This window comes from Amborella trichopoda, chromosome 2 (genome assembly GCF_054954075.1).
Source record: "Amborella trichopoda isolate Santa Cruz 75 chromosome 2, AtrichopodaSantaCruz75HAP2 v2.0, whole genome shotgun sequence".
Taxonomy (NCBI): domain Eukaryota; kingdom Viridiplantae; phylum Streptophyta; class Magnoliopsida; order Amborellales; family Amborellaceae; genus Amborella; species Amborella trichopoda.
The window spans coordinates 62,574,545-62,595,723 of NC_142337.1; the positions used below are offsets into that span (position 1 = coordinate 62,574,545).

Sequence of the window (21,179 nt, forward strand, 5' to 3'; positions counted from 1 at the left end):
GCTTGCTACAAGAAAGCATTGAGCTCAAACACTTTTAGTTTTGTGTTATGTTTCAATTAAATATATCTAGTTCAGAGCTAGGTCAACATCATTTATAAGTTCTTTATATATCACGTTTTTTAGAAGATGACATTTCTCTGGACAATAATGGCCAGTACATAGTCTTAATATTGTCCAAAAAAAAAGAAGGCCTATACATAGTCATCTGGAACATATTTATATATTTGGAAAGAGTTTATATAAGGTTGCAACCTTAAAATATAGAAATAAAGATGCACCTCAAAAATCCATCGAAAAAAGTTGTTTTAATGTTGAAAAACCCTCTAATTGATCATCTCGACATCAAAATGTATGAATATAAATAAATACATATATATATATATATATATATATTTATTTATTTATTTATTTTTATTTTTGCTTGAGTCCCCAAAATAATGCATCTTGCAATACATTATCTAGACCGTCCATTTTCAAGATTTTCATATATTTATAGATCTACTTGATTTTAACCATTTTTGAAGTTTAAAATTTTATAATTAGATATGAAAATAGATTTTGGGATAATCCTAAGAATGTTTTCCACCAAAACTACATGTTATGATAAATTTTGGAGGTGCAACCTTATAGAAACCACATCCTTTATATTTTATGTTTTATTTTTTAATGATTAGTTGTATCTCTAAATTAAATTATTTTAACATCCCTTGTTTTTTAGCTTTATGAATAGTTTTTTTCTTTTCTTTTTGGTGAATGACATTGTCACCACAACATCTATTTTACTGTGATGAAAGTGCACTTTGTTAAGAGTCCAGAAGAGATTGACCACCATTAAGAGCTAGTTAGTTGTTAAAATTCTATCTCTTGAGCTCAAAACACTCCATTGGTTGTTTGTTTTATTCAACCCTTTAGATTTTGAATCACATTAAACAGTCATAAATATTTCATATTTTTCACTCTAGTACCACTTTTTGAGAACTTAAAGTTTTATTTAACTTTATATCGTTTTATTTATATTGGATTAAACTTAAGTTTGGCATGTCCTTATTTTACATCATCACAACCCAAAAAAAAAGTTTTAAAAATAATTCTAAAATAATAAAGAAATAAAATACCTCCATAGTATTCAAGGGTATCTTGGTAATTTTATTTATTTTATATTATTTTTTATAGGTGTGCGAGGCATGAAATACAAACATATACTAAATTTGGGAATAATCCAATGCATAGATAAAGGGTGGGGATTGTATAATGTGTCAACCTTAAATAATCAAAAATAAAAGATGCCTCTAATCTGGCTAAAAGATGCAAATCTAGTTGTGGAAACCCTTATGATGGCTTTAAACACTTAAAAATTTGGATAATAAACGGTCTAGATAATGCATTACAAGAAGCACTATTTTTAGAATTTGAAATATTTTATTTTTTATGTCTATACATCACAAGGTCGATGGTCAATTGTAAGGTTTTCGAGATTGGAACAATTTTTTTGGGTGGATTTTCAAGGTGCACCTTATTTTTAGAGTTTAAAGTTCACACCTTACATAAACTTTTTTTCATAGATAAAAGGATAAAATTAAAATACACTTCAATGTTCTCAAAAGTGAGATTTTAATGTACAATATTAAATATGTGGAACTATATTTTATTCTAACTTTCTAAGAATAAAATAGTAGGTTTCCATAAATTTCCCAAAAAAGGAAAACCGAAAGGAAGATTATATTGGACTCAGAGCCAAAGAAGACCTCAAATCTGGTTTTGTAGGACGCGGGACCACCAGGTACTTTTACCGTCACGCAGGCAGCATTAAACAATTGGGAAAATTTTATATATAGCCAGGCTCTAAATTGAGCCTAGTTCAACACTTTCACTAGAAGAGGTTGTTTTGATGTTTAAATATCTTCAAATTGATCATCTGGATTTCAAATTGTATGGACATGAGAAAAAAATTGATTTTAAGCTTTGGAAATAGTATATTTTGTAATGTATTTTTGGACTGTCAATTTTCAATATTTTTTAGTATTCATACATCTTTTTATCTACACTATTTTTAAAGCTTTAAACTTTATAAATAAATATGAAACTATATTTTAAGGCTATCACAAATATTTTCAATATTGAAACCACATTTATCGACACTATTTGAAGTTAGGATCTAATTTGATTGTTTAGAGCCTAGGCTCTATACAAACCGCACCCTAAACATTATGCTGCACATCAATACAAAAAAGGAAATTGTTTAGTGAGTCAGCGGACTCACTAGCCCGCACAATCACAAACGTCTATCTTTAAGATAAACCTCCACAACTAAAGATTCCTATCCAACGAATAGGAAATTTTTTTTACATAAGTGTTTTAAAACTTTATTTTATTTTATTTTTTACATTCATGATCATCATGTTGTGTATCATAGATCTCTACACATTGGGATCCAAGATCTATATAAAAAAATGGGGTGTTAGAGGGAGCCCGCACAATAATAATATGAGTCAGGGGGACTCATAAAAACGGGGTCCATACAAAACCCGACAGTTGAACTATTTATTGGGTCAAGTCCGTCAATGTCTCCTTCGGCAAATCATCTCAACCGTCTAAATCTTCACTTTTTGTATGGCACATAAGATCCCATCGTTATAATGGGTGGCCATTTGGGGATATTTCAAAGGAAGCTATCCCTTTGAAAGGAGGGTTTCAAAAATCGAATCGGTGGGAAATCTGTGTCGGATACTTGGTTGAAGATCTAGACCGCATTGGTCCGAATCGGTGATCCAGAAAAATATTAACAAATAAATAAAAATAAATAAAATCAAAATTACAGTTTATTGGTGGAGATATAGAAATAACCTAAAAAATATTAAATAAGCCTAAAAATTATATATATATATAAAAGTAATGATCCTATAAGACCCTCCCACGTTTATGTGTATAGGACCCTAAATAATCACCATTAAATTTGACACATATATCTAAAAAAATTATCATATGAATGTGGGACTTGACTTTTCTATAGATATGTGCTAAATTTAATGGTGATCCTTTGGGGTCCTACACATATGAGTGTGAGATGGTCTCACAAGGTCACTTCCCTATATATATATATATATAAGAAAAGTCTTCCCAATGCCTATAGAAAAAAAATAAATAGTAATTTCACTTACCATTATCATTGTCAAAATTTCATCGTGCGATCACGATTGTCCGGTAGTGTTTTATTTTTTATTTATTTTTCTACAAATTAGAATGACCTGAAATTTGTAAGGTAATTACATCTTACTGGGGCGTATCTAATAAAAATATAGAAAAATAGTATTTTGTGAAAATATTTTTGACCAAAATACCCCTGAAACTTTTTGGGGTATTTTAGTCAAATTTTTTCATGTAAAATATATTTTTTTCATGTTTTTCGAATATTTGATAAATACACGTTCCAAATTTTAGGTTATTCCGATTTGTAGAAAAAAAATGAAAAATGAAACACTATCGAAAAATCATGACCGCGCGATGAATTTTGGACGGTGATGGGGGTGGCGAAATCACTGTTCATTTTCACCTATAGTTGCGTCGTGTTTTTCATATATATATATATATATATATATATATATATATATATATATATGAAGAGAATTTTGGAGGAACTGGATTGGGACCCATATTGTCCTATAACCGATTGGGTTATTGACTAATTCTTATCCAGATCGGCGATTCGAAATGGAATTTGTAGGTTTTTAAATGCTATTCAAAAGAAATAGTCTCAAAAGAACAAACAGTGCTTTTGAAATGCTTTTGAATTATTTCAGCAGACAAATAGTGATTTCAACCTAAACCACAAATTCAACCAAAATGTTGTTTTCCAAGATATACATCCAAGGTTTCCAGAATTTTGGACGAAACTTTACATGATTTCACTATGTTTCGGTTGCAGGGTATATACCCGCTGCCATCGTGTCGGTAGAAAGGACAAGTTTGTTATCGACTCTTGAGCTGCCGACTATACTTAGATTCGTCAAAATTTTGACCTAATTAATAATTTCATTTTGTTACGGAAAATTTATCAAATTGCAAACAAGATATGAATTTATTTACATTTTACTCATGATTCAATTTTGAAAAGCAATTAAGTATATGAGGATCGAACTTGACTTGTATGGTTGCATTAAACTTCACTTTCCATTTTATTCGAATGGTATAGATTAGATATTATTTTAAAATAAATGTCACTCTTTTACACTGTCACTATCAAACTAAAATAAACTATATAGAACTACGCAACTTTACTTTTAAAAATAAGGTCGTAGCTTTATACAGACCGCACTATATTATAATATGTCAATTACTCTTCCCTTTTCGTAGACCCCACTGTATTATAATATGTAAATTACTCTTCCCTTTTTGTATTTTAGTCTACCAATCTAAGGAGACATATTCACAGTAAAATCCTGCAAATGAGGGAGAACAATAATGGTCTTGAATCGAAGTAGAGAAAGTTGAGAGATTGCAATCAAGGGCCAAGCTATGTCACATCTCTCTTCATGTGGACATGCACTATTTTCATAAACACATGGGACAACCTAACCCATTATCCCATTTAATATTTTTTTAGTATTATTAAAGTGTCCATTCATAAATGCTTGCTTATTTATAGCAATATTTGTCTATTATTATTGAAGTGTGCATTCATAAATGCTTGCTTATTCATAGCAAGATTTGTCTCTTGGCAAGTAGCATACCAGGTGATCGATGAGTAGAAATGGTTGGGATTTTGTTTTCAAACCTCTAAAAGTTTTGTATCCTTCTCCTCATTTGGAGTAGGTTTCAAATTTGGGACTTAGAGTTGTAATTATTGACACCTTGACAAATCATGCTCAAGTGAATTCCTTGTAACATTAATCACTTTGAAGATTTTTCTTCTAGATAAATTATTTTTTTGTTTTTTTTTTATGTTTTTTAAAAGGTTCATATACATAAAGTATCGAAATAATATATGGTGTAGGGGATTCAATTAATTGAGATTCGAAAGATAAAATTTCACCTCTCCCATCAATAGTTTCTTTTTTAGCTTTTTTGTTTTGGTGAATATGTGGGGAAAAAAAAGGCCCTTTGCCCCTTTTTGTTAAAAAAGTAACATGTATTTTTTTCTTTTTAGGTAGTTCATCAGTAAGAATCAAACATGTCATGTAGTATTCGATGCATCAACCACTAATTGCTAGAATCCAATCCCTACCCTAAAACAAAAATTGGACTGTTTCTCAATTCGTATGTGTCATCCTTGTGTGGGGGCCATGCCAATCTTCTTTACATTCTTTCAATTTTACCGGATGTCTTTGAAGAAACAAAATAAACCTATTGATGGATGTCTCCATCAACAGGTTTAGCTATAACATCTATAACTTGACCTAGTATCCAAGCAATTATTGATGTTACCTTTACGAAAGGATACGGTTTTTATAAGTCCATGTAGAAATGAGTCACCTCGTAAAAATCTATTTTGAGAAAGATTTTTGGATTTAATATTTAAGGACATGTAATCTCTATCATGGAGATCATGAATATGAAAAAACAGATAAAATTTTAAAATTAGAAATAATGATTCTATTAACAAAACATTTGGACCGTTAGTTTCAATTATTTTTAAATGAAGACCGTTAGTTTCAATTATTTTTAAATGAACCATCTATTTGCATCTATCTTTAACATAGGTATTTTATACCTCGGGGACCGCAAATTAAAAAATGTCGTCCCAATGCATGAAATAATTTTCCTTTACAAAAACTACCCTCCTCTATCATTAAACCACCGCGCCGTTAATATAACACCATCTTAGAGCGATCGCTTAATATATGGGGAACCATAATGCAATATCTTTGGAAATTGAAAATTTTATCAAAGCGTCATGTTCCATTTTCATTTTTAAGTTAAAATTGAAATAAAGTTATAAGGAAGCCTTATTATGGTTGTATTTCAGAGTTTTTTTTAAAGGGTGAGGTTTGTATAAGGTGTCAACTGCATACTATTGAAGTAATGTGAACCTCAAAAGTAAATGGTGAAATTTGAAAATTCAAATTCCATAAATGGTGACGATCGAGTAGATCTGTAAACTAGAAAAATCTTTAAATTGGACGGTCCAGGTAATGCGTAAGAAGATGAATTTTTAGTACTAAAAATTCCTTTTTTTTTCATGTCTATGAATCTTGAGTTCAAGATAATCGATTTGAGGGTTTCTAACATAAGAACAACCTTCTCCAGTGGGTTTTTTAGGTGCACCTTACTAGTATAATATAAGGTTGACACCTTACATAAGCTTTTTTTTTTTAAAAAAAAAAAGAAAAATGTTAGTGGCTCTTTTATCGATATAATGTCCAAAGCCGATCTGGATTAAAATCACACATTAATACAATACTGATTTGAATATGGAATTGCACGCCAATACAACACTAATATTCAAATCAGCATTGTATTCAAAATAGAGAACAAAATGGAAAATTATTGGAAAATAATAATAATAAAAAAAAAGATGGTGCCATATCATCTAATTCCTATAGGGAACAAGCTAATTCTATAGGGAACAAGATGGTGGGTCGTTTCCCACCGTATATATAGAATTAGATTGTTCCCTATAGGAATTAGATGACATGGCACCATCTTTTTTTTTTTATTATTTTTCAATTTTTCATTTTGTTCTCTATTTTATTGGCCAATCCATTTGACCGGATTGCCGAACTGGATGGTTGATCCACCGATCCAGACCGAATTTCCAGATAAATTTGAGTCACCAAACCATTTCTTTAAGGGAAATGTTTGTATACTCCTCCTACAACATAGAAGATCTATGCTTCCCCTACCATCCAGCCGTCCAATTTTGATCAAGAGAGCTACTCACCGTTTGATCTTAGATCCAACTTCTCAAAATATTTTATTTTTAGTTTTTATACAAATTGTATGAATATGAAATTTGGTACGTGTCATCTTCTCATTGGGGCGCAACTATAAAAAAATATTAAAAATAATTTCTTGATAATATATAATGATCAAAATACCCCTTGAATCTTTCATGGGTATTTTGGTCATTTTTTTTTATTGAAAATATTTTTTTAATATTTTTCACTAGTGCGAGTTTAATAAAAGATTAGACGTCCAAACTTTGGTGTCAAAGTAGCTTATAGAAAAAACGTTAAAAATGAAATAATATAGAGACATGACATTGTGATTGGGACAATCTTAGCCCTCATTTTATACAAACTGCACCCAATTTTAATTGAAAAATATTCTATGAATGTTAGGAAAACACCTTGGAGATGGCATCAAATATTGGATGATAATTTGTATAGTCCAACTCCAAGGGAGGTCCAACTCCAGCATGTGAAATCTTGTACATGCTTGGTATGCCTGCCGTAAGGGAGGTCCAACTCCAGCATGTGAAATCTTGTACATGCTTGGTTTAGATTCACTCTAAACTATGCTCTATAGTATAGAAGTAATAAAATAAATAAAGAAACTATGATGACTAACCTTTAAAGACGAATATATATGGTTTCCCTACAATGGAATCGTATGTTAGCATGCTTTTTAACTATGGCTTCTTTTTTTTGGATAAGTAAGGGGTAAGTTTGAGGGGATTTGGGCCCCGAACCTTTTATAGCGGGTTTGTTTTTTTGAAATATATCTTATGGAAAGTTGAATGTTTTGTTCTGAAAAGTTTAAATAAGTTTTGGATACTGTGTTTGATAACCTACTGAAATGGTAAAAAAGTTATGGGTACTGTGTTTGATAACTTATACATATTAACCATATAAATATATAACGTATATAACATAATATAATATATAATATAATATATTTTTTTATATTTTATTAGTTTATATTTGTATCATATATAACATATAATATATTAATACAAGATATTTATATATTATTATATAATAGTTATTTAATATAATATTAGGGTACTGTGTTTGATAACATATATATATATTAACCATATAAATATATAACGTATATAACATAATATAATATAATATAATATATAATATAACATATTTTATTAGTGTATATTTGTATCATATATAACATATAATATATTAATACAAGAAATTTATATATTATTATATAATATTTCTTTAATATAATATCAGGGTACTGTGTTTGGTAACATATATATATTAACCATATAAATATATAACGTATATAACATAATATAATATAATATATAATATAACATATTTTATTAGTGTATATTTGTATCATATATAACATATAATATATTAATACAAGATATTTATATATTATTATATAATATTTATTTAATATAATATCAGGGTACTGTGTTTGATAACATATATATATATTAACCATATAAATATATAACGTATATAACATAATATAATATAATATAATATATAATATAACATATTTTATTAGTGTATATTTGTATCATATATAACATATAATATATTAATACAAGATATTTATATATTATTATATAATATTTTTTTAATATAATATCAGGGTACTGTGTTTGGTAGCATATATATATTAACCATATAAATATATAACGTATATAACATAATATAATATAATATATAATATAACCTATTTTATTAGTGTATATTTGTATCATATATAACATATAATATATTAATACAAGATATTTATATATTATTATATAATATTTATTTAATATAATAAACGTATTATTTTTAATATATTAATATATAAAATATATAATATAATAAATATATGTTATATATAATATTTATTTAATATAATAAATATATTATTTATAAAATAATAATACAAATATATAGTAATGTTATATATTACATATAATATATAATCAATATATACTATATAATATAAATTATAATATTATGTTATGGTAATATTATAGTGTATTATATTATATTAATAATACTAATATTATGTATTTATATTATGTATAGTAAATAATGATCAACAAAAAAATTAGGCAAGATTAAGTTCCTACCCTTTTTAGAAATTTAATCTTTCACTTTTTAACAAAGGAATGGAAACTTTTGTTGAAAGATTAGTTTATGAACTTTTCATGAAAAGTGCGAAACAAATGTAGAACTTTTTTAAAACTTAAAAAATACTTTCAAAAAAATAAACATGCCTTTAGTGAGAATGGAGTCGGAGCTTTTTAACTATAGCTTAATATTAACTATTTACGCATTTGGGGTTGTGCTACCCCTTTTGGCTGCTACAAAAGACGAGCACTTGCACGAAACCATAGGAAGAAACTAACTAAAATTAAAAATATAGAAAATTGAAAACAAACAATTCATCAAAGAAAAAACTGCAAAAAAAAAGATAACTATATCATTAAAAACGGTTTTGGTGGTAATGCAAATCGAAGTGCACCACCCTCGAGAATTAGAAAATTTTTTTTTTCTTTTTTTTTTTTAAGTCTCAACACTGAGCCATCATAAAGTGACATTGATATTTGAGATTATTCTCCTGTACTTATTTTCTCCCTTCGAGGCTCTAAACAATTAAATTAGAGCCCATCTTAAAAATTTTATTAGAAGAGGTTATTTTGATGCCCAAATAATTTCAAATTGATCATTTCGACGTCAAGATTCATGGACATGAAAAAAAATAGATTTCAAATTTTGGAAATAGACTAATAGTATATTTTGTAATGCGTTTTTGGACCGTCAATTTTTAAGATTTTTAAGTTTTCACAGATCTGATCGATCAACATTATTTTGAAGCTTTGAATTTTTAATTAAAAATAAAAATATATTTTAAAGTTATTTCAAAAATTTATAATAGTGAAACCACATTTCTAGATATTATTTAAAGGTGCGCTTTACCTCGACTGTTTAGGTACAAACCGCACCCTAAAAAAGAAAGGATGTGTTTATTATAAACTGAGAGAAAGGGATGGACCTCACCGAGTAATGGATTTAGCAATATTGGTAAAGGAAAATATAATGACTATGAGTTTCAAAACTAAAAATTAGTCACTAACCTTTACACTTAACTATAAATTCCTTAAATTTTGAATTCTTTGAAGGAGCTCTAAATTCAATACTAAAAATATGAAATATTTTAAAAAACCATTCACGAATCTAATACCACATTTAGAAATGAAAGCATGGAAAATGCTAAAGAAAAATATATTGATATAATTTTTGGATACATAATTAAAATATAAAAATTAAATGTTTCAAAGCATTACTTAAAATTATAAATTCTTGAAAATTCTCAAATTTGACTAAAGTTGATTTTCCTTTTTTAGTCAAGACAACATATTCGTTTTCAATTGTAATAGATTTTAAAATAAGTCATGATATTTTTTAGAGCAAAAAAAACTTGTTAGTTGGGAAGGCAAAGAAAAAAGATGCACGCATGAAACATTTTTTATTTTGTCAATTAAAAAAAAATCAACAGAACCCAAGAAACCGAAAAATTGGGAATCAGACAACCAAAAATTGGGAATACAAAGGCATGAGAAAAGTCCCTTTCAAGTATTAAAGTACAAAATTATAATGTTCAAACGGGTCTTAGCAAGTACATCCCCAAAATATAACCATAGTCTAAATATTGATGTGCTTTTCCAATTAATAAATATAGTTAAATATCAATTGGAAGCAGAAGTTTGTTATCACTATATCTCTTGCTTTCACTATAAAAATCATCCTATTGGTAATTGCAATTTAAATACTTTGATTGGGTATAAGATTTAGGAATAAATTTTACTTGTATGATGCAATAAAAGATCCAAATAAACCTGATAATTGTTTACAGCCTATACCCAATTGATAAATGTGGTGATGTTTGCAATAGTAAATGTAAAACTTGTGTTCAAGCCAAAATAATAAGAAAGCATTTTCTTTAAGTGGAGCCGGACTTCAAATGAAAAAGAGGGAAAATAATATTGAGGTATATTTCTCTCCCTAGAATGCCACTTTTAGATTACGAAAAATTTATATAAGGCCGAGTAAGTTGGCAGAAAATCTACATCGTGCATTTTATTTGAATATGGTATATTTAATAAGATTTTAAAAGACGTGTCACTTTTGACACGCATTAAAATGGATGGTGTAGAACATTGCAACCATACTATTACAAGTAAATATTACAACCTTATACAAATTGCAGCCTAATGATTTGTCATGTGTCCTACACCAAATAAGAAAGGAGTACTTACAATTTTTTATTTAATCCAAATTCATTAGAAGAAGCCCTTAAATGGAGAAAAGGCCATCTGCTCAAAAAAGGAAAATACGAATAAAAAAAAAAGAAGCAAAAATTACAACCTATTCTTAAGTGTTTTGGTTACAAGGCATAAAACATAGAGAGATTTTTAGTAGTAGGGAAAGGATAGGGGCTTGACCTAAAACTCAATGGAAATATTAAAAATAACACAAAATTAGAAAAAAACAGACGTGTAAATTCATATTCTCTTCTCCGACCTGCAAGAAAGAAGGGTGGGTTGATACTTCAAAAGATGACCATATGGTATTTCTGTTCTCAGTAAAGAGGTATCAGGAGAAAATTCAGTCAAAAAGGACCGAGAAAAACATGTTTTCTTGAGAATTGATGGCTTCTTCGCATCTACTTCTATCACCCTCTACTTCTTCCCTTCGTTCAAAACCCAAATTCCTTCAATATCCTTCGTTTTTGAGAAGATGGCGTCCCACACCGTGAGATCAAAACGAAAGTGATGGAAGTTAGGAACAGGGATGATTTCCCACTCTTCACTCACCATGTCAAGGACCATAAGGCAAAATCCATGACGATATTTGTTGATTAAATACACTGTGGAGCCTACACTCCTGAAACATGCCCCTCTTGTATACAACAACCATAGGGAGGCCAATTTTGAAGTCGCTTCCAACTCCACACAAATGAATTGAAAATCCAAGACACCGAAGAGCGCTCTGCTAAGATCTTGAAATTCCGAGTGGGGTCGAAATGGAATCCTTGAAAAAGACAACGACGCCTAGTATCACAAGGACCTGATTTTGGTTCCTGTATAGTGGCCACTTTTCTTCGTAGTAGACAGTTTCCAATGACAAAGTGGGTGGGTTCGGTTGATGTCTTGAAGCGATACACAAAGTCCCACAGTTTGTAGCACACAAATCCATTGCTCGAGAACATAACAACGGATTCTTCTGGCTAAAATTATGCTTTTGAGTAGGTGGAAGGATAAACAATGTCGAAATCGGATGCAATGGACATACGCACATGCTTCAACGGCTGAAATTTTGTCTTTGAGTAGGTGGAAGGATAAACAATGTCAAAATCGGATGCAATGGAAATAGCCTACGATCAATAGATAAACTTTCAGCGCGGATTAAGAGAGCCAAAGGCTGAGAAGGCAAGGGGAGTGAGAGGGAATAGATTCGGCAAATAGACGAGGAGGAAATAAACTGATCCCACGACGAGGAAATCAGCTTCAGCCAATATAAAGCTTCTGTAGGCAATGATGCTAGGATCTTGACTATCACATTGTCCGGAAGTACAGACGACTTAGATGTCATTATCTTATGCATTGCAAATCGTCAAGCGCTAACCAAGTACAAACTAGAGATTTACAGGCAATAATGCCAGGATCTTGACCTGCAAATCCAAGTACAAACTAGAGATTTGCAGGCAATGATGTCAGGATCTTGACTATCACATTGTCCGGAAGTACAGACGACATAGATGTCATTATCTTATGCATTGCAAATTGTCAAGCGCTAACCAAGTACAAACTAGAGATCTACAGGCAATAATGCCAGGATCTTGACCTGCAAATCCAAGTACAAACTAAAGATCTGCAGACAATGATTCCAGGATCTTGACCTGCAAATCGTCAAGCGCCAGCCAAGTACAGACTAGAGATCTGCAGCAATGATGTCGAATCTTGACTTGCAAATCGTCAAGCGCTAAGTAAGTACATACTAGAGAGATGCCATTATCTATCTCATGCGTTGCAAATCGTCAAGTGCTAACCAATTATGCCTGGGCTTTTTCCCTAAGAAGATGAAATAATACCGAGCTATTAAATACTTATATATAAGAAAGAATTACCCAAAATAGTTGCGATAAGGCATATGAATAGGATTCCTATCCTTTTGGACCTACATAATCTTTTAATTTCATTGTGAATGGGATTCATGTTCTTTGGAAAATGGACATTCTTTTATATCTATCTATCTATCTACTTTTTTATCTATCTCTCTACTTTATTAAGTTAGAGTTAAGGGGTGGACACATATCGCAAAAGTAAAGAGGGTGTATAAATGTAGGACATATTCCCGTCTTTAAAGGAAGAGAGAGAGATGATAATTAATATAGACTATTCGAATTGTAGCATATTAATTAAATATTCAATGATCAAATAATTCTATTAATACAAAATTTGATTAATCACAAATCACCCCTTAGATAATAATAAATTATTAACTATTAAAACAAATCCTACTAAAACCTTGGTTTCCTAAAATCGTCTTTTAAGAGATTTTCTCTTTCTCTACTCTTAATTTTAAATATTTTTGTATCAAAGGGATCTACTAATATTAAACAATGATGAACAACATATAGGGAAAATGAAACTAAACAATCTATATAGCCACTTAATCATATTTATAAACCATCGACCTTAAGCCTTAGAGAAATCCAAATAACCAAAAGAGAGTTTGAGAAATCCAATGGTCCAAAAGAGAGACCGATGTATTGCCCTCATCTAAAGTGCGTTAGCTCTTCAAGTTCAACTATATTTCCTAATTCTATGTCCAAATAATAGAATGTCAGATTTGATGTATGTTTTGGATTATATAACCTGATATAAATCTTTAAAATATAGGACAACATGTTTTAGGTATCACGATAGTGGTGCTTTTGACTTCATTAAAATAGGATAGGAAAAGAGATCTACCCAGCTCAAGGTATAGATGACAAAATTCAACTATGAGATTAAATTATCTTAGGATTGTGTTTTTTTGTGAATTAATTTCAAGATTTCTTTATGCTTTTTAATATGACTTTTAATGATTTCTTGTTCTTTAAACAAATTTTATTTCTGATCCTTAGATTTTTATTACCTTTAATATTATTTGTAATTATAAATTTATTAAATAAATTAGTTAGTTTTCGTTTCAAATTTTTAAAACTCTATATTTTAAATGTCATGTTTTAATTTTTAAATTACAATTTGATTATTTTCTATTAATTATACTATTTTTAATTATTAATTTTATAAAAATTATGTGTGTGTGTGTGTGTATAGTAAGAAGCACGTGCTTTGCATGTGATTGAAAAGCATTGAATATCTAATGAAAACACAAATTAAAATAGAACATGCGAAAAATAAGATCATTTACAAATTAATTTAGAGCATATACTTGTGATATTTTAGAAAAATAATTACGTACCTTGGGAAAAGCAAGGTTTCTCTTACTTTTAAAGATGAATGTGTTTCTCAATCTTCACAAAATGGGCAGAACACCTAAAAAAATAAAAAGAAAAGAAAAATAAATACTTCGACTTACCTTCGATATGCACACCTAAAAAATACAATCAGAGACAATAAAAAGATTCGCTATGACTTACCTTCAATATAGACTTTGTCAAGCTTCATCTAATGGTAAATAATACCTGAAAAATATTGCAATTGGAATTTATATTTAGAAAATAGGTACAAGCCTTTCTTCTCGTCCCAAATAGGTTTGTAAAGTTAGATTTTGAGACCATGGGATTAGAACATCCAAAAAATAAGATCATGTACAAATTAATTCAAAGCAGGTGCTTATGATATTTTAATAAATAAATACATACCTTGGAAAAAGAAACGTTTCTCTTACCTTTAAAGATTAATGTGTTCTTATTGCAAACATAAAAAATTAATATTTATGTAAAAAACTCACTAATGTTGTGAAATAGAGTAAAAATTTGAAATTATTTTAATTGTTTGTAATTTTTGTTTAATATTATTTATTTCAAATAGAACATGTACAAAATAAGATCATGTACAAAACACAAAGAACACCTAAAAAAATACAAACATAGGTAATGCAAAAAAAAAGAATAATTACTATGACTTACCTTCAATATGACTAACAGAGACGATGGAACTTATCTTCAATATGGACTCCGTTAAGCTTCATCCAATGGTAAATAATACCTGAAAAATATTGCAATTAAAATTTTCTATGTAGAAAAATAGGTACTAACATTTCCATGTAGTGGAGAAATGAAATAAGTGGTCATATAAATTATCACATAAACACCTTGAAAGTTTCAAAATTAAGAACATAAAACATGAAAATTGGTTCCTTTTGGTAGACATATACAATATTTTATTTGTAATATTAATAAATAAAAATCCATGCCTTTAAAATTCATGACCAATAATTTTTAGAAAGTCAAAAATTTATTTCAAAATACAAAGTTATAAATTCTAAATTTTAGAATTTGTCAATATATAATATATAAGACATATGATAATTGACAGATTTTAGGAGATGGTAGAGAGAAAGAGATTGTAGAAGAGGGTCGAGGGGAGAAGATAGAGGAAGAGCTAGGAGAAGGAAGGAGGGGTCAATGATTTGAGGGGGGGAATGAGGGAGGTGTCATACAAAGGGAGAGAGTGTAGGAGAGGAGGAGAAAGAGAGGAGAGAGATATTACTTATTTTTTGTTAAAAAAAAGTTAGTATGGTTTTTATTGAGCATATTAATTTTTATTACATAAAAATTAGAAATTTATTATAAAAATAAAAATTTTGCTATTTTTATCCACACCCAATTATCGTATAAAATATAGAAATAACCCATAGAGCAAAAATTAAAAATAAAAAATTAAAAAATATAAACATAAAAAGTCAAGAATAATTTGGAATACACAAAAGGCATCACTATTTCTCCTCTTCGTATATTCAATAGCTAAACTTTCTTGATGGATATTTGACTATTTAATAAAACGTACGGATTTCACTTTTATCAAAAAAAAAAATTAAGTACTTCTATATCATGTAACACCAAGTTATCCAACAAAATTGAACATTACTTCATATAGCAAAATAAAGAATCTGAAACCTAGAATCTAAACTAGGTATAAACATTTTTAGAGAGGAAACTCAAATTGAAGACCAACACCACAGTTAAATCTGAACAATTGATTCTGATTTTAAAAACGATAGAAAGTTACAATTTACTCATATGCATCCATATTAGTACTTCAGTTTGACCTAAAACCACAAAAACTCACCATTTAAAAACAAAATATCCCATATGCAGTTCTCCACTTTGACCTAAAATTAGAAAAAATCAACATTTTTAGTTGGATAATTCCATGAAAATATGAGTTGGGAAATCCATAATCATACTACAAAAAAAAAAAATGAAGTTTCATATAATTAACATAAAAATATTAAACTACCCAAAAAGCATAGAAAAGGACTATGAAGTTTCATATAATTAACATAGAATAAGTAAATTGCCCAAAAAATATATAAAAAAAAAACATAATTACAAGCATTATAATTTCACACTAAAACTAATGAATTTTTTTTTTTTTCGGGCTATTAAAACTAATGAATCTTATTACATGGAGAAAACACTAATAACTAAATTAGTACAAATATTGATACCAGAGATAACTTAATTGTCACAAATATTGATACCAAGGAAAAAACAAAAGACGAGTACCTGATTGAGAGTGTAAGGAAGACGTATGCAACAAAGAGATAGAAAGATAACAAAAGATAAGTAGAAGCGAATATAGTTTATATGTGCAAATGGCCTGAGAGTGCCCCCCTTTAAGATATAGAGAGATGGGCGTGCATAAGATATAGAGAGATGGGTGTGCATACATTGAGAGAGGTTATCATGCTCTTGGAAAGCGAATTCTCTTGGATATGTTATTCTCTATTCCGAAAATTTATATTTTCTCTCTCTTTCTCTCTTTCCAAAATATCTGCTCTTGATGCAAACAATCTTAGATATGTATGCATACGTTTCTCTCTTGAATTTGATTTGGGAATATGTATCATTTTCGGAAGTTTGAACCAAAAAATAGAACAAAAAATCTCCTATTTCTCAAATTAAGATAGGTAAAATGTCTCTCTCTTCCTAAAATCTATGCTCTCTCTCAAATCTCTCACTCTCTCTCACATATTCATATATAGGTAAATATTGGAATCCTATAATTAGAGGTTTAAGGATGGCGACATATAGTAGGTCTCTCTTATTCCAATATTTCGTAATAATTGTGTTTATTCCAATATTCATGTCTATCTGTTTTTTTTAATAAATGCACGAACCTAGCTCTTCCTTATTATTAGCATGTACACATTCTTTCTAAAATATGTAGATTTGTTTATCTCATTTCTTCTCCACTTACTCTCTTTCTCCTCTCTCTCTCTTTCTTTTAAAGACAGAAATTAGGCACCCTAGGCTGTTTTAATTTAGAAGTTATGTATCAGGAATTAGGGCACTTTCTTATTTTTGTGATACGTGTCCACCCCTTAAAGTATATAATAGATTAGATCCTTCAGGAACTCCACATGGATTTAATATGGTAATATTTCAATACGTGTATGTGAAGCTTTTTAAGAAATAGAGGTAATTATCTAGAGTATTAAAAAAAAATACGATCTTCCCATGAGGATTGAAATATTTAAAGATGTCTATGTAGAGAATAATAATGGGGACTTTGATTTTTTAATAATTTTTTAAAAAGTAAGAGATACATATTTAGAAGGAACAACCATCTATTGTTTTCAAATCACAACTAACCATCTTAAAAGAATAATAATACAAACTTCCTATTTTTAATATATTTTCTAAAGATTTGATATGTATACTATAAATATTTATCTAGAGTTGTTTAAATACATGTCCAATTCTTTTAGAATTTGTTTTAGGTTTCATTGTTTAGTATTTAGATAGATGCTAAAAAGAGATATATGGTCAGGAAAAAAAAAGAATTAAATTAAATTTCAACCTTCGTAAAATTCTGAGAGGAGTTTAGGGATCTATATCTTATAAAGAGATTTGGATATATTTGTTTATCTTAGTTCAATGACTCTTTTAGAAACTACTATATTTAGAAAAACAAAATTTAGGTTCCATTTTTTTTAGGATTTAGAGAGATGCTATAAGAGAGACACAATCAATAAAAAAAATGTAGAATTTCTTTAATTTCAACCCTTCTACAATTTTGAGAGTAAATAACAACTTAAGAGTTTTCTTGCTCCGGTAAGAAGGTAAATGCGATTAAATTTTTCTTTTTTTTTTTGACAATGTTACTAAAGCCTTATTAAACAGTCAGGTTACAACCAATTAGAAAGAGAAAACATCCAAAATCATAGACACCCCTCATTTTACCAATTCATCGGCAAGTCATTAGCCTCCCTATGCACATGCTGAAATGAGATTTGGAGACCCTCACACATATCCATAATATTTTGCCACGGTGAATGTGATTAATTCAGTTTCGTAATTTGCACGGATGTCTTCATCGCATGGATTTCAGTTTCTTAAAAGGCATGAGGATAGAAGGTGTTTTACTTGAAGATAATGTGATATGATGGAAATATTAGGAGAAATCTTGATACCAGACATATGTTTAGTGAATGAGTAGATTGCTCATGTAAATATATTTTTAAAAAGAGTGAATTATCTTTTTAAAAATGTTTCTTTAAACATTTTTAAATTAATGCAACACACTTTTCGGAACGACCAATAATATGGCTATGATATTTATCAAAATCTTATAATAATGTTGCTAATGAAGAATCCCTCAAATGGGATTTGGTTTGTAACGCTCTACTTGCAAATGAACTTCGAAAGAAGATATCGATGGATGATTCGATTGGCTCAGGATGTACTTGTTGCAAGAGGCCAGTTGGATGAATGGGTTGTTAGTCATTTAAAGTTGAGGGGTCTGAGGCCAAAGGTTGTTGGTTTTGTGGCAAACTCAGCCCTCTAAAAAAAATTGTTGGGAAAGAAAAAAGTTAAATTCCTTGAAGGGTTACGGTTCGAGAATGGAAGGGCAAGGATAGGCCGAGAATGAAGCTCACCAAGTTGAAAAATCAACATCCAGTTATGTCGAAAATGAGGTGTTCATGGTAGGATGCAATCATCCCATGTGTTGTCAAAGTTAGGTTCTTGATAGTGGAGCCACATATCAAATGTGCTACATAGATCATAGGATGTTGCATATAAGCTATATGAAGGTATTTTAGCATCAATGAGAAACAACTCAATGAGAAAAATGATCAAAATGGGCTCAGTTCACATAATGATGATGATGGAATGGTTTGAATTCTTGAAAATGTGAGGTACTTGACAAATTTGAAAAAGAGTTTGATTTCAATTTCTTCTTTGGATATAGAAGGATACAAATTTACTAGGCAAAGTGAAATTGTTAAAGTTTCAAAGGGGACTCTCGTTATGATGAAGGGACTTCGAGAATGAAATTTGTATAAATTATTGGGAGCACAATTGTAAATGAAATGATAAGTTTGGTTGTGGAAGAAAAAGAAGCACTACAAGGAGCACATAGTTTAGCCATAGAAGATCTTAGTCACACAAAGCAAGATCTTAATATATTTTTGAGTCCCAATATATAAAATATATTTAAATATAGTTAAATATGTAGATATTCTAATTTTTTGGTTAGGTCTAGACCTGGACCCGAACCCAAACTCGTTGCCACTCCTAAATAGGTTCATGAAGTCTACTTCCTCGATTTCTAGGTGCTTCATGGATCTAATAGGTCAGTGGAGCCCCTGGCTGCTACTTATGCTCAGGGCATAGTGTCTCAACCTTTATGGACCTAACGGGTATTCTGGTTATTATAAAATATAACAAATAAGAATGGATGTAAGTTCTTTAAAAAGGATGAAATTTTTATAAGGGTTAGGGGTTATGAAAATAAAATAAAGCCTCACCTCAAATCCTTGTCTGGAAAGCACTTTTGATAACATAAATCTTCATGATGGATGTAAAACAATTTCCAACATCAATAATAAAATTTGAAACTAAAAAAATGGTGCTGATCTTATGGATTTAAGAACACTTATTTTTAGGGCTAAATGGACTTTCTATAAAATTTATTAAAATGTATACTATTTTTGAAGCTTGAGATACTAAATTTTTTCACAACCATAATGTTCAAACCGAGATGATCGATGTAAAGATTGTCCAATACTTAAATTGTAATTTTCGATGAGTTATGGGGTGAGACTTTATTTATTTTGATAGGGCTACAGCCCAATCAAACCATTTTCTTTTTAAACATTGTTGAAGTTTCTATAGGGCCAGGCTTTATAAAATTAAAATAAAGTTTCACCTCAAATCCTCGTATCAAAAGCACTTTTAGTAACGGAAATCTTCATGATGGATCTAAATCAATTTTCAACACCGATAATAAATTTTGAAACTAAAAAAGTAGTGCTTAAAATCCTCTTTTTTTTTGCCCACAACTAATATGTTAAAGCCGATAAGATCGATGTAAAGGTTTCCAATGCTTGAATTGTAATTTTTTGATGAATTATGAGGTGAGGCTTTACTTATTTTAATAGAGCTGCGGCCCTATCCAATTATTTTCCTAAATATAATTTTTTTGAATAATAAAAAATATATATTTCCAATAATTTCCGTACAAAGAGCATCATCATTTTGTGGTACCCTGTTAAAAATAAGAAAAATTGACTTGGCTCACCTTGGGAGCATATACCAACAAAAAGAATTGACTTTATTATTGGACTTTAAATAATTAAATTAAAGGTGTGGTTTCTATAAAGTTGCAAACTTAAACAATACAATTAAGACACACCTCTAAATTTTAGCACAAAATATAATTTTGGTATAAAAAACTATTAGGATTTTTTTAAAATTTATTTTCATATCTAATTATAAATTTTTAAACTCCAAAAATGGTTAAAATCAAGTAGATCTATAAACATATGAAAATTTTGAAAATGAACGGTCTAGATAATGTGTTGCAAGATGTACTATTTTCGGAACTCAAATATTTTATTTTTTCATATTCATACATCTTGATGTTGAGATGATCAATTAGAGGATTTTTCAATATTAAAACAACCTTTTCCAATAGATTTTTGAGGTGCATCTTTAATTCTACATTTTAAGGTTGGAACCTTAGATAATCTTTTTTTCCTTAAAGTAAAGCACACTTTCAAATATGTCGAGAAGTGTGGGAA

The 21,179-nt window shown here is 29.2% G+C and overlaps 1 non-coding gene across 1 annotated transcript; it reads right to left on the reverse strand.

The window, feature by feature from the left end:
* Positions 1–5,228: 5,228 nt before the first annotated feature.
* Positions 5,229–5,331, reverse strand: LOC148783413 (U6 spliceosomal RNA). The gene has a single exon (XR_016050751.1). It is a non-coding gene; the product is annotated as a U6 spliceosomal RNA (small nuclear RNA).
* Between the last annotated feature and the right edge of the window lie 15,848 nt (positions 5,332–21,179).